The following is a 13,755-nucleotide window of genomic DNA, read 5'->3' as shown; positions in this document are numbered from 1 at the left end:
GAGCAGCTGTGTGCCTTCAGATGAGGCTCTGCCCCTCTCTGGGCATCCAGCTCCCTCTGGTGCTGAGAATCAAATGAGCTCAGGCAGCATCTCCTGAGACCAGGTCTGGAGGACTCCTTGGAGAAAAGCAATAATGCAAGGCTGAGGGGCTGATGTAGGGGTGGTGGAGCTGAGTTGAGGCTCATTGGCCCTAAGTTCATCTCTGGGGCATGAGGTACAAGTGAAGGGCAGAGCCATTGCTGGACCATTACTCACCAAGGCAACACCTCGCTGCTGCTGGCTCCCTGGACCCAGCTTCCTAAAGAAAGGAGGGAAATTGCACTCATTTTCCAGGAACAAAGAGGCCAGCTCACTGACCCTGTCAGTTTCCTCCCACCTTTACTCTGTTCCCTACCTCTGCTTGGTTGTATAAGGACTTCTGCTTCCTCTCAGAGATGGGTGGAAAGACACCCCCCCCAAAAAAAAACAAGCAGTAGGGCAAAGAGCTCAGAAGTGGGGCAGAGACCTCGAAGTCCTGTTCATCAATCCCTCCTTCCCCAGCTCACTCTTGTGGGGAGGGAGTAGGGGCACTTAGGTAGTAACAGGAAAAGTAAGGGTAGAGGCCCTCTAGGGAGAGCAAATTTGCTGATGGGGTTGAGAAGGAGCTGTGGGTAGACTGCAGGTACAGAGGAAGTCCAGACTAGGAAGAGAGAATTTGCTTTTTTGATCATTTGCTGTTTACGAAGCTCTTCTGCATGTGCTATCTCATTAAATTCCCACAATACCCACCATTGGCCCATTTTAAATACTGAAACAGACTCAGAGAGGTTAAGTGATTTGCCTAAGAACACAAAGCATCTCAGGTGGCAGGCTAAGGATTGGAACACCAGCCCTATCTGACTCCAGAGCCTTCTCCATTCTCCCATGATGCCTCTGCCCTGCCCAGGAGGTGGGAGTTCTGAGTTTCAGACAAGGAAAGAACGTTACCTTACTATGCAAATCTCTCTGAGCCTATATTTACTAATTATGTAAAATGAGATTAGACTAAATGATTTCTAATGTCTCTTTTAGTGCTGTCTTTCTGTGCTTAAGAGGGGAGAGTTTTGGGGCTCCCCGAACCCAGAGTCGAGAACCACGAATAGCTTGGAGGGACATTAGGGCATCAGGACTGTGGTGAGTGAATTAGAATGAGGTCTTTTTGACTCTCAGGACTTCATCATTACCACCTTCAGACACAGAGTACATTGTCTACTCATTCTAGCTCTGCAGACATATGCCTACCCTAGGAAGGGAGGAAAGAGACAGCCCCATCTCTGGGATCCAGCAGGCGAGGAAACACGCCAGTACTTTCTCTGTGACACAAGAAACCCTTGTCTCCAAGCCACAGACCCCAATTAACAGCTTAGCACCAAAGTTCCCAAGATGCTTTCCTGTCTTTGGATACACTGAATAATGGAGATGTTTCTGGGGCTGGGAAGAGAAGGATGGGAGGTAGGATGTGAACCTGTAAAAATGTAGAAAGAGAGATTTCAGACTCCTGGGTGTTACACTTCCTTCACACTTTTAGGAAGGTGTCTGGCTCCTGAAAGGACTCCTGGCCCAAGTATAATTTTCTTATAATTAAACCCCTTCCTTTGAGCTCACACTATCATCGTAAGTATTGAGAAGTGAGAGAAAGAGGCAGGGTTCTGCCTCCTGGGGGAGACCAGCCGTTGTCCTGTGGGAATGTGAATCCAGTGAGGGTTACATAGCTCCCAGTGGGAAGGAGCGTCCAACCCAACAAGCTATCATGGCTGCCTCCCTTGGGACATTCTTGGGCTGGTGGAGGAGATAGAATCCTTGTCTAGTGGGGGTAGTGGAGGGCTGGACTGAAGGAGTTAAAGGGACTGAAGGCAGAAAATATAAAGTTCAAATGCAAAAAGATGATATAACCGAGGAAGAGCATTCAACTTGATGCTGGAGGGAAGAGGGAGAGAGGTAAGTCACCCTCAGGGAGCCCAGGGGTAAAGTGAAAGGGTGTGTGTGTGCGTGTGTGTGTGCGTGTGTGTGTGTATGCGCACACATGCAGTCACATACCCAGGACAGGAACTCCTTTGTTTGACAGAGACTGTAACAAGGAAACTTCAAGAAAAGGATTCTCTTGTCTTGTTCCTCATCATCTGGGGCAGAAAAGCTCAAATTGGAAACACGTATAAATATCATGCTTCCCTCTACCAAGTTGAAGTTGTTAGATTTTGTACTCTTTGTTGAGTTATGAGAAAAAGGTCTGGAAGTCTCAAGAGCACACTTGGTCACTGTGTGACTTTAGAAGGCGTCTTTCCCCATTCTGGGCCTTAGTCGGGTTGACGGAATTTAGAAAGTCTCTCAGATCTTTTCTAGTCCCCGACATTTCTTGTTTTTATTTTTGTTTTGTTTTTCCCCTTTTAAGCCTTCTCAACCAGCTTCCTGAAGGGGGCAGGATCTGTCCGTGGTTCTGAAGACCATGGAGCCAATGAGAATCTCCCATCTAGCCCAATCACAGTCATGATTGAAGTAATCTGAAGTTCAAGTGGCCTTTGACTTCTTGCATTTCTGCGGCGGTGTTCAAAGTCTTGTTGTATATCTGAGATGAGTGAAGCAAAGAAGAGAGGACAGAAGAGAACCTGTCATTCACTAAGTCCTCAGGAGAATCCTGTGAGGAGGGATTGTTATTATCAGACTAGTTTTACTGATGTGAAAGCAGGAGTCCAGACAAATTAAATATTTGGTCCAAACGGACCAGTTAGCAAGTGGTAGATCTTAGTTTCCAGTACAGAACCCATACTTCTTCCACTACAAAATGAATGGCTGACTAGGTGTAAGAACAGAATGGGTCTACAAGAACCTCTTAGTGAGTCCTTTCAGATTTCCCATCTATTTCTACCCACACCCCTGTCTTGGTTGTGACAGGCAAAATACCAGATTTCTTCTCAGAGTCAGTCCATCCTTCTCCCTTCTCTGAAGAGTGAAGCTGGGCGGGGCTTCTCTCTCTTTATCCTTGCCCTCCAGATCTCAAATATGCCTCTTGGGAGAGTTTTTGTCACACTAACTGGCTTTGCAAGATTGGAAATGTTCAAACAGCCCACTCTTCTCCACAAGGGTCATTTGGTGGCTCCCTAGAATACTAAATCTGCAGGTGGGGAGACATCCTGCTGGGACACACTCTACTCACCCAGTATCTCCTGCTGATGCCGTTCTTTCTCCACTTCTCACCTCTACATTGTGTACAGGGAATTTGTGAGTAGTAACTGTGTTAAGGGAGAAGAGCCCCCTCGAATGCCCAAAGGAAAACACTTTCCTGTAAATGTTGGAAATGTGATGGATTTGTCAACATAACTAGAAACCAATTGCATCAGTTGTGAAACACAAATCAGGATTCTGTTTATTCTGCTTCAGTGTAAAAATTGCTAAAATGTCATCAAGAAATGAAGTAAAAGCAAAGGAAGCAGGATGAGAGTCACCAGAATCCTGGGTTTAGAAAACAATCAGGATAAAGTTTATTAGCATGAGTCAGCACCACGGACAGAGACAGAAGCTTGTTATCTGCCCTCCCCCTTTCTCTCTTTTTAACGATGCTGTGCCTATGGCTAGGGTCAGGTCCTCCAACTGGCAGGCCTCCTTTTCCTGACCCTTGCCTTCCCTTTGCCCTAGCTTTGGCATCTCCTGGGGGCTGTGAACAGCTGGCACTGTCCTGGCACACTTACAGGATGAACTTGCTACTTTTCAAAGCTCAGGCCTCCGACACGGAGGGCATCTGGGCTGCTCAGGCCTCCTCCCCACAGGGTAGGTGACCTTCTTCTTTGATGAAGGAGCAGGTGGGTCGGTTTGGCTCTAGTGAGGATTTTTTGCTGTGACAGGTGGCCTAGAGCGATTGGACAGGAACCCTCTCCCTTCCCCCACATCCAGGAGACTCTGGCTACAGGGAAGAAGGAGAAAAATTAAAACTACAGTTTATTATAAAATTAGGGCCATAAAACCACAGGCTATAGCAATGTAACAGCCACAACCATAAATATGGAGCTCATTCGATCATTGAATAGGTGATTTTACACATTAAGCAGAAACACTCATGTACAGATAACAGAGAGCAACTCTCGTGTTTCTGTTTGTGGCAATAACTGCCCCTTTATGGAGTTCTTGTGACTGCTTATTGTTGAATGGATGGAGGTCTGGGATGGGGTAGGTCAGTGTATATAAAACTGTAGCCAGCCTCCAAGGAGCATGGGCCCAGTGTTCAGGTCAGATGGGTAATGATTACGTTGGGATGTAGGAAGCAGGATGTTGTTTGCTTGTTGCTGTTTTTCTAATCAACATTTTCATTAAGTTTTGCTCTGTGGTATGCAGTGTAACCCTATCTTTCATCTTCCGATGAACTCTTCAGTAATACTGGCTTCACTTGCTAAGACTTTATGATGGATTTGGATCAGCTTTGGGGTCTTGGCCCTTCTTAAGGGTGGGTGCAGGTTGCCAACCTGGAGCTCTCAAACTGGTTTCCAACTCTAGGTAATTTAAAAATGGTTCAGCATAGAGCAGAAGCAGAAAGAGCTTTTATCTTGAAACACCATGAATAATGAAAGTCCTGTTGTGTTTCGTGAGCTATCATCAAATATGATACTGGTCCATAAGACCAGAGTTTTTTGGTGGCAGGTTATTTTCCCTCCTAGTCCTTCTGTTTTTCCTGGCTCCAGCCTCATCAGTAGAGTACCTCTCTCTCTGCTAACTCCAAGGACAATGCCAGCCCGGGCTCTTCCAATTGCCCAGATTCCAGCTTGCCACATGGAAATAGAATGTTTTGAAGTATTCCTTGGGTTTTTCTCCCCCACCAACCCAATTTTTATTCAGTGAGTCATGGCCACTGTCAACATTGAGAACTCAGCTCTGGGGCTGGTTTTTGAGCTTAGGCTCCTCTCTTCCCATCTGATAAGGGTTTCTGTGACCTCCCCTGATCTGTCAGGGTCACAAGACAAAGGTGGATTTGTACAGTAGGGTTTTTTTTTTTCCCCTCCCTGAGTTCTAGAAAAGGCTTAGAGGTACAGTTGGCCATTATCCAGAAATGTCTCTAACAACAAGTGATACATTCTAATCTCTAAATTCAATAAACATGCTTTCAACAAAATTAGATGAGCACCTATGGTATGCCAGGCTCTGGACACAGGGGTGTAAAGTGAATTAGACACAATTCCTTTCCTCAAAGCATTCCCAGTCTGATGGGTGGGGGGTTGAGAAAGTAACAAATAAGTGATAACGTAATAGGGGATGTATAACAATAAGACTATGTATAATAATAAGACTATGTAATAGGGGATGTATAACAGTAAGACTATTGCCATGTCATTATCTGGAGCCTAACTAATACATTACCTGTGGCTAAAATACTTTAAGAACTGGGATGTGCTTAACTCCCACAAAGGGACCTAGAAGAGGTGAGTAGTGCATATTAAGACCTCTTTTGTGAAGGGAGAAAGTCTGTGATTCCTTGTTGGAGGGTCATATCCAAGCCCCTACCTATGTCCCAGCCGGAAGAGCCCACCTCATCTTCTCCATCCCTTTTCCAAGCTTTCTGATCCCAAGGTTAATTCCTTTCTGCCATTGCATTCATTATCCCTGCCCCCAACTTCCAAGCCCCTTCTGAGAAGTGAGTACCTCTGGGTCCAGTGTTCCCTTACCCACAGATAACATGTGATGGAGGATTGACTACATTTTTATTTGTAACTCAGCTCTATCTGTGGCTTCCTTCCATGCCCAGTTAATTGAGATTTAGCCATTTATCTAAGCAGCAGAACTATCCTGGGGAAAGTGGTGAGGATCACTTGCTGGGGGACTCTAGGCAGTCTTTCTGAAGGAGGGGTGGCATGAGATATGGGACTTTGAAAGATGTAGAGATATATAATTAGCTTGGTTTCATATCTGTGAATTTGTAGGATGTGGAGGTTGGTGTGGGACAGGTAGCTGACTTACCCTCTTCTACCTCCCTTGTGTGTATTGTGGGGAGGACCCTGACCAGGCTTACGCCACAGAGGGCCCTGAGCATCCTTCCCCTGTCAGATGGCAACCCAATATTCTGTAAGCTGGCTCTTGTTCTCATTTTTTCAGAGGTGGGAAAAGTCATACCCTTTCCTCCTCTCTCCTGCAACAGTTATTTCAGTGATCTATACTGCCAGGAATAATCTTAATATGGCTACAGAACTTTGTAGTTGATGAGTCTTTCCACTTGGGTGTAAGCAGAGCCCTATAGTATGGATAAGTTGGGAAACTTATGTCAGTTTCATTTTACAGACAAGATGCTAGAGCCTCAGAAAGATTGCCTCAGGTGGAGAGCTGGGACCAGAACTCAGGTCCCCTGACACCAAGGAAGGACCTTGTTGTTCTACTAGACTGGAAGCTCTACGTCATCCTAACCTGAATACCTGTTGCTGAACATGACTCTCACGTCTTCATTCTTGGACTTGGAAAGCTTCCACAAGGGGAATCCCCACATAATTTAAAATCTCTGGGTTTAACCCATATCCCCCGAATGGTCATGATAGCTGGCACTTACTAGATGCCATTTGTGGGCATTGTTCTAAGTTCTTCACATGTATTAACTCAGTCACTCAATTCTATGAGATCAGTCCTATTATCATCCCTAATGGACAAATGGTAAAATCAAAATACAGGGACCTTAACCAACTTACTCTAAGTGGCAAATGGCAGACTGAGCAGCCTGCTCCAAAGTCTATACCGTTAACCGCTGTACCACATTGTCTCTGGAGGCCACATGTATTCAAGCCCTTGTTCTGCATTTACTTGCAGTGTGACTTTGGATGAGTCGCTTAACCCCTCTGGGACTGAGCTTCATTCATTGACAGATAACAACAATAACTCACATTCATGTGGTACTGTGTAGTTTACAAAGTGCTTTGTCAGGCACCATCTCATTTGATCCTCACAGATGCCAGCGAAGATGACAATCTTGACTTTCCCCACGAGAAAGCCCAAGGCTAACTAGTATGCTCTGACGTAAGTCCTAGAACCCAAGCCTTGGTGGTTTTCTTGATGTGGATTATGTGTGTTTTGGACTAAATGCTGTCCAAGGGTCCTTCCAGCTCTTGTCTTCTCTGTGCTGGGAAAATAAGAATCTGAGGTGGTCTCAGTCAATTTGGGGTGCTACAATAGATTACCATAGATCAGGATGACATAAACAACAAAAACTTATTTCTTGCCATTTTGGAGTCTGGATGTCTGACATCAAATTGCCAGTATGGTTGGGTTCTGGTAAAAGCTCCCTGTGGGTTGTAGACTACCCACTTCTTATGTCCTCACATAGTAGAGAGAGTGTGAGAGAGATCTCTACCAACTCCTTTGTAGGAGAACTAATCTCATTCATGAGTGTTCCACCTTCATGACTTAATTACATCCCAAAGGTCCCCACTTCCTAATACTGTCACACTCAAGGCTAGGATTTCAACATATGAATTTAGGGTGGACACAGACATTCAGGCTATAATAGGGGTTAATAGTGAGCTCTTAGCTTGCGGCCAGCCCACGCTAGTGGTACGGATAGCAGATCTTTTGTACACAGCACGCAGACATCTGAAGCTGTCCTTTGTAATCCCTCACCAACCACAAGGCTTAATGGGAGCCTCCCACAGACCATCCTCCCAGTAGAAGCTGGCTTTAGAGAACAGCCGTGAAACCACCTCTCGACCTTCTCTTCCTCAGTCTGAGAAGACTCCTCTCCCCTGTCCTTTCATTTTTTTTCAGATATCAACCCTGGGGATGACTGGGAAGCATCTCTGAGCTGAGGCTTTGTCCCCAGAGAGGCAAAGGGAAAAAGGGCAAAAATATAAAATGAAGATTATACAGAAGAATTACCCTGTGTGTTTCTCCCATCTCCCTCATCTCCCCGTGTAAATTACCCTATTATTCTGCTCCCTTAGGACGCCTGATCGTCCTTATTTCTTCTTTTGAGCTAAAGTCATTCATGCAGTAAATTAGTTCTTTGCTTCGAAACAGCTCTGATTGTGGCAGTTGCCACCACCGGTAGCAGCACCACATCCCCCGGACAGTTTCCAAAAACAAAAAACAAAAAACAAAAAAAAAGGAGAAAAGAAAGAAATGAAGAAAAAACCCTCAACAACTCTCCCTTCCTCCCACTCTATTCACATGTATGGAAAGACATGGGGTGCCTATTTCCTGGGAAATGTTTTCTTCGAAAGGCAAGTAGGTGTTGAGAGGGAGTCCAGATGGAATCTTAACTAAGAAACAACTCAAGTTGGACATGGCCTGAAAACTTCCACTCTCCTGTCTCCCTTTAAAAAAACAAACCTTGGGGGCGCCTGGGTGGCTCAGTGGGTTAAAGCCTCTGCCTTCTGCTCAGGTCATGAGTCCAGTGTCCTGGGATCGAGCTCCACATTGGGCTCTCTGCTCCGCAGGGAGCCTGCTTCCTCCTCTCTCTCTGCTTGCCTCTCTGCCTACTTGTGATCTCTCTCTGTCCAATAAAAATGTTTAAAAAAACAAACCTTGGTTTTCCTTGGGTTGCTGGGGAAGCAGAATTATAACACAGAGGTTAAGGACCCAGTGTTGGTGTCAGAAACTCCTGGACTGAGTCCTGGATTCTGCCACTTTTTAGCTGTGTGGCCTTTGGTAAATGTCTTAAAAGGCCTTAATATGCAAGTTTCCTTTAAACATTTATTCATATTCATTTTATTTTTCTATCTGACTGTCCATCAAGTATTTATTTAATGCCTACTATGTGCCAGTTTCTGTTGGGGAAGTTGGAGGTTCAGCAGTAAGGAAAATATATAAAAATACCTGCTTTCATGCAGCTTACACTCTAGTGGGATAATTCCAGTATCTGAGGTCAAATGATTTGCAAGTAATTTCTCTCATTCTTCGGGTTGTCTTTTCAATTTTTTGATAATGCCTTTCAATGCCAGTTACCATATTCTTGCTTATTATGGCTTTGTAGTGAGTTGTGATGTTGAGGAATTGTGAGTCCTCTGACTTTGTTATTATTTATCAACATTGTTTTGGCTGTTCAGGGTCCCCTTACATCGCCACATGAATTTAAAGATTGGTTTTATTTTTATTTTTATTTCATTTTATTGATTTTATTTATTTATGATTAATTATGATTCTTTTAAATTTCATTATTATTTTATTTTTATTTCAGAAAAAAAAGGCTACTGGAATTTTAATAAGGATTGCATTGAATCTGTGGATCACTTCAGTTAGTATAGGCATCTTAACAATGTGGTCTTCTTACCTATGAATATGTGATGTGTTTGTTGGGGAGGGAAAATTTTCCTCTACTTTTGAGGTTCTTTTGGCTGGTCTAAGAATTAAATTGATATGAATAGGCTACAGGAGAAAATCAGGTTTAATCATGCACTTACAGGAACTCCATAGGAATATGAGGCCTCCAGGCAGTTGGGCAACTGGGGCTTATATGCCATCTAAAGCTAAGGAGAAGGGGGTATGGGTCTGGAAGAGAAGGAAGACAATTCATAGGAGCATGAAAAGGAGTAAATATTTGGAAAACAAATATTTGCTGGATTGTGCAGAAACAATGGGACACAGAGGAATTTTAACATGACTTTGTTGGGTTCCTTCCTGTCTACCACACCTAGTTCACATTATATTGTAGTTGTCTAGGGTGATACCTCCCTTCCTGGAACAGTTTCTCTGTCTATATTTCTTTTAGGCAGCAAGAGGGGAGGCAATAAAGAAAAACTTCTTGAGTCTCCTATTTCTTAAAAATAATCAACCTAAAATAAGCTACATGCCAAAGAGATGCCTTTTGGGGCGGTAAATTTTGCTCCCTTAAGTTTCCATTTAGTTAGGTCTTCTTTAATTTCTTTTGACCATTTTTGTGGTTTTCAATGTATGAGTCTTTTATCTCCTTGGTTAAGTCTATTCCTAAATATTTTATTTTCTTAGATGCAATTATAAATATTTTTATTCTCTTAACTTCCTTGTCTATATTGCTGGTACATAGAAACACAAATGATCTTACACCATACAACTTTGCTAAATTGCTAGCTCTAACAGCTTCCTTGTGAGTTATTTGGGATTTTATACATATGGGATCATGTCATCTATAAACATAAGTAGTTTTACTTCATGCCTTCCAACATGGATGCTTTTTATTTATTTTTCTTGTCTAATTGCTCTAGTAGTTTAAATAGCAGTGGTGAAAGTAAGTATCCTTGTCTTGTTCTAACACCTGCCTTTTGAGTTACCTTGCTTCTTATTACTCCTTGCCCTAGTTTCAGTAATTTTGGGGGATGGATGGGACTATTACATATTTTTCTTACTTATGTTGACCCTAGAAATGCACTTAAGTCTGTTTTTGCAGGAGCTAGTCATTTTGTAGAAAAGACCTCTTAGGCTATTTAGTCTCCTGTGACGGGAAGCAACACAGGATGACAGTGAAAAACTCTGACATAGAAAATGGGAGATTAGTTCTCATGGCCTAGCTTAATGGCCCTCTCTCCATCTCACCCAGAATAATAAAAACAAGCTGTATTATCACATTAGAAACGGAGTCCCAAAGAAAATCTGGAAGTTAATCAAACTTATAGGGGTCTAAGGTTGGGGAAGGCTCTGGGAGAAATAGGCTTGAAGGATGGGAGATGAATAGATCCTGTATCCCATACAATAACCAAGTTTGTTCCATTTCTCAGCTAGGTGTCTGTTGTCCAATCATGGAACCCCTTGGCAATGTGTCATCAGTTGCTAGGGAACTTACCCTTGAGAGCAAGAGTCATACTTTAAGCTGTGCATCTGTATATTCATGAGACAGTGGCGGGGGTGGGGTGCGCGGGAAGAGAGGGAGAGAGAATGAGATAAGGGGGACATATACTAGTTGTCTCATGGAGTCCTCTAAAGAAGAGAAGCAGAGAAAACACTTCGGCTCTTCCCCCTCTTTCTTTTCCTGTCTGTTCTTCTTCCTGGGGCCTCTGCACCATCCTCCTTTCTCTGGATATCTGGGCACCCTCCCCCCTCCCCCAAACTCCTGTGAGCCCAGGTGTGTGAGGGCGGACGTGCTTCCAACTGCCCAATAAGCTGTTGAGCTCTGTGACCTGCTGCCAATGCCTGGGGGTGACGTTGCCCAGCTACAGTTGCTGGGGGAACCTCAAGTTAGAATTTCTTCACTTCAGGGCGTGTAGAGTCTCAATCACTACCCTGAATTAATGTTGCTGTTCCCCGGCTAAATGTAAGTGAGTGTCGGCTTCTGGGATGATTGAAGTTAGAGCGTTCCTGCTTGGATACTGTCAATCACTCCTCCCTCACTCTCTGCTGTGTGCGCTCAGCCTGCACAGCCCAAGCGGGAATCATGGGGGGAAACACAAGAAACCACGGGCAGGCCTCTGAAAATCCCTTATCAAATGGCAGGTACATCCAGAGAGGTCTTCCGGTGGTGGAGTTAGTCCCCATGCTAAGAGCATTCCCAAGCTGATGGAAAAGACAACTTCTAGCCTGAGGAAGCTCCTGGTGTGATGGGGGAAGACCAAGGTCCTATTTAAAGTAAGCACTTAGTCTGATGGGGGAGACCTAGTCCCTGCCCTGGGGAACCTCCAGTCCTAGGGGGAGGGACACTCATTGGGAGATGGAAAATGTGGATGGCACCATGCCGTCCCTCAGATGTCCTATTTGATAGGTGGGATCAGGCCGGCTGGGCATGACTGTTGACAGAACTGCTGGGACTCATGCTGACTGACTTTCTGATGCACAAGGGCTGTAGAAGTCTAGCTGAACCCTTATTTCACCCACGAAACCCTCGGACCACTCCTTCCTGCTCTCACCCCAAGGCTATTCTGAGTTTTTTCCATTTTTGACCAGCTTTGCATCCCCTCTTAAGACTTCCCTTTCCCCCAAAAGTTTATTATGAAATCTTAAACATGAAAAGAACTCTAAGGACTTGTCATTGAGTACTCGGCATGTAGAGTCTACGAATGTGAACATTTTGCTCTATCTCCTATCCATATGTCTACTCCTCAATCATCTTATTTTTGGCATATTGTAAAGTAAGACACAGACCATCAGTATACGTTACTCCAAACACTTCATTATGTATATCATGAAGCAGAATTCAGTGTTTGCTAGTGGTTCTTTGTGTGTGTGTGTGTGTGTGTATGTGTCAGGGGGTGTTAAGTTTGTATCAGTGAAATGGTTAAAAAACGCAGATTATAAGTATATTCTTCCAGAAGATTTGACAACTTCTTACACATGTGTAATCCAAATCCCTACCAAGATATGGAACATTTCTTTTTTTTTTTTTTAAAGATTTTATTTATTTATTTGACAGAGAGAAATCACAAGTAGATGGAGAGGCAGGCAGAGAGAGAGAAGGAAGCGGGCTCCCTGCTGAGCAGAGAGCCCGATGCGGGACTCGATCCCAGGACCCTGAGATCATGACCTGAGCCGAAGGCAGCGGCTTAACCCACTGAGCCACCCAGGTGCCCCGGAACATTTCTATCACATAGAAAGTCTCCTCATGCCCCTTTCCAGTCAATCATGGATCTTATCTTGCAGCAGCAATCAGTTTTCATTTTTTAAAAAAACCTTTCTAGGATTTCATGTAAATGGAACCAAATAGTTTGTACTCTTCATGTTTTGGGAATTCACCCATTTTCCTGCATATGTTGCCACTTTCTTCTTTTTCTATCACTGAGTAGTAGTAACAATGTGTTTTTCCATTTTCCCCTTTGTGTGGGGTTGTGTCCAGTTAGGGGCTACTGTGAATGTTCTTGTAAAAGTATTTTTGTAGATGTATATTTTCTTTTCTTTTGGGTAAATACCTCAAAGTGGAAAGGCTGGGCCATAGAGCAGGATACCTTTAATATAGCCACCTTATTTTGAAATGTCTGTTCAAATATTTTGCCCTTCTCTTTATCGGGTTGTTTGTGTTTTTATTGTGTTTTTGTTCCTTATATATACTTGGTATAATTTCTTTAATGGACATGTTTTGCAAATATTTCCCCCTAATCTGTGACTTATTCTCCATATTCTTTCTTGGATAAGAAGTAGGCTTTATTGGTGGGGCGTGAGTAAGGACAGCATGATGCAGAATCTGTCAGGAGTGCACAACTCACCATTTGTCCATTTGTCCAAGGGGAGCCACAATTAGGAATGTATTTAACCTCACAGCCAACCAGGATAAATTGCTTTCCAGCTGCCGTATCTCCAAATTCATCCATATCAAACTTGGTAAATCCCCACTTCTTGGAGATGTGGGGGTCACCTGGTCCCCGGGGAACTTGAACTTGGCTCTGTGAAGGGCTTCAGACATATGCTTCTTGTTCAGCAGCTTGGCGTGGAAGGACATGATGACTTGGCGAGTGTGGACCATGGTCACTGTGCCCTGGGGCTTTCCAAAGACACCCCAAATACCTGACTGGAGCCTAGACTGGGAGACAGTGTGAGATCAGACATATTCACTGGAAAGTGTGGTCTCTAAGGTCCCTTAAGAAAACCCCTATGCAGCAACAGGCTGCGTACACCACTGAGGAGGTCGCTGTGTGCAGCCACCGCACACTATCATTTTCTTAATGAGGTTTTTGATGAGCAGAAGTTTTTAATTTTTATAAAATCTAAATGGTGATTTTTTTCCTTTGATAATTATTATTTTTTGCTTCCCACCTAAAAAACCTTTGCCCATTTGTAGGTCATGAAAATACTCTCCTATGTTTTATTCTAGAAGCGTTATAGTTTTACCCTTTACCTTTAAGTCTGTCATTCACCTCAAGTTAAATTTTGCATATTTTGTGAGGT

At 43.8% G+C, this 13,755-nt stretch overlaps 1 pseudogene; it reads right to left on the bottom strand.

Moving 5' to 3' along the window:
• Nucleotides 1-13,429: 13,429 nt before the first annotated feature.
• On the bottom strand, nucleotides 13,430-13,552 carry LOC122908111 (annotated as a pseudogene).
• Between the last annotated feature and the right edge of the window lie 203 nt (nucleotides 13,553-13,755).

The sequence above is a fragment of the Neovison vison genome, chromosome 5 (assembly GCF_020171115.1).
Source record: "Neovison vison isolate M4711 chromosome 5, ASM_NN_V1, whole genome shotgun sequence".
NCBI lineage: Eukaryota > Metazoa > Chordata > Mammalia > Carnivora > Mustelidae > Neogale > Neogale vison.
The sequence above is the reverse complement of the archived record's forward strand: the minus strand, read 5'-3'. Positions and strand labels throughout refer to the sequence as shown.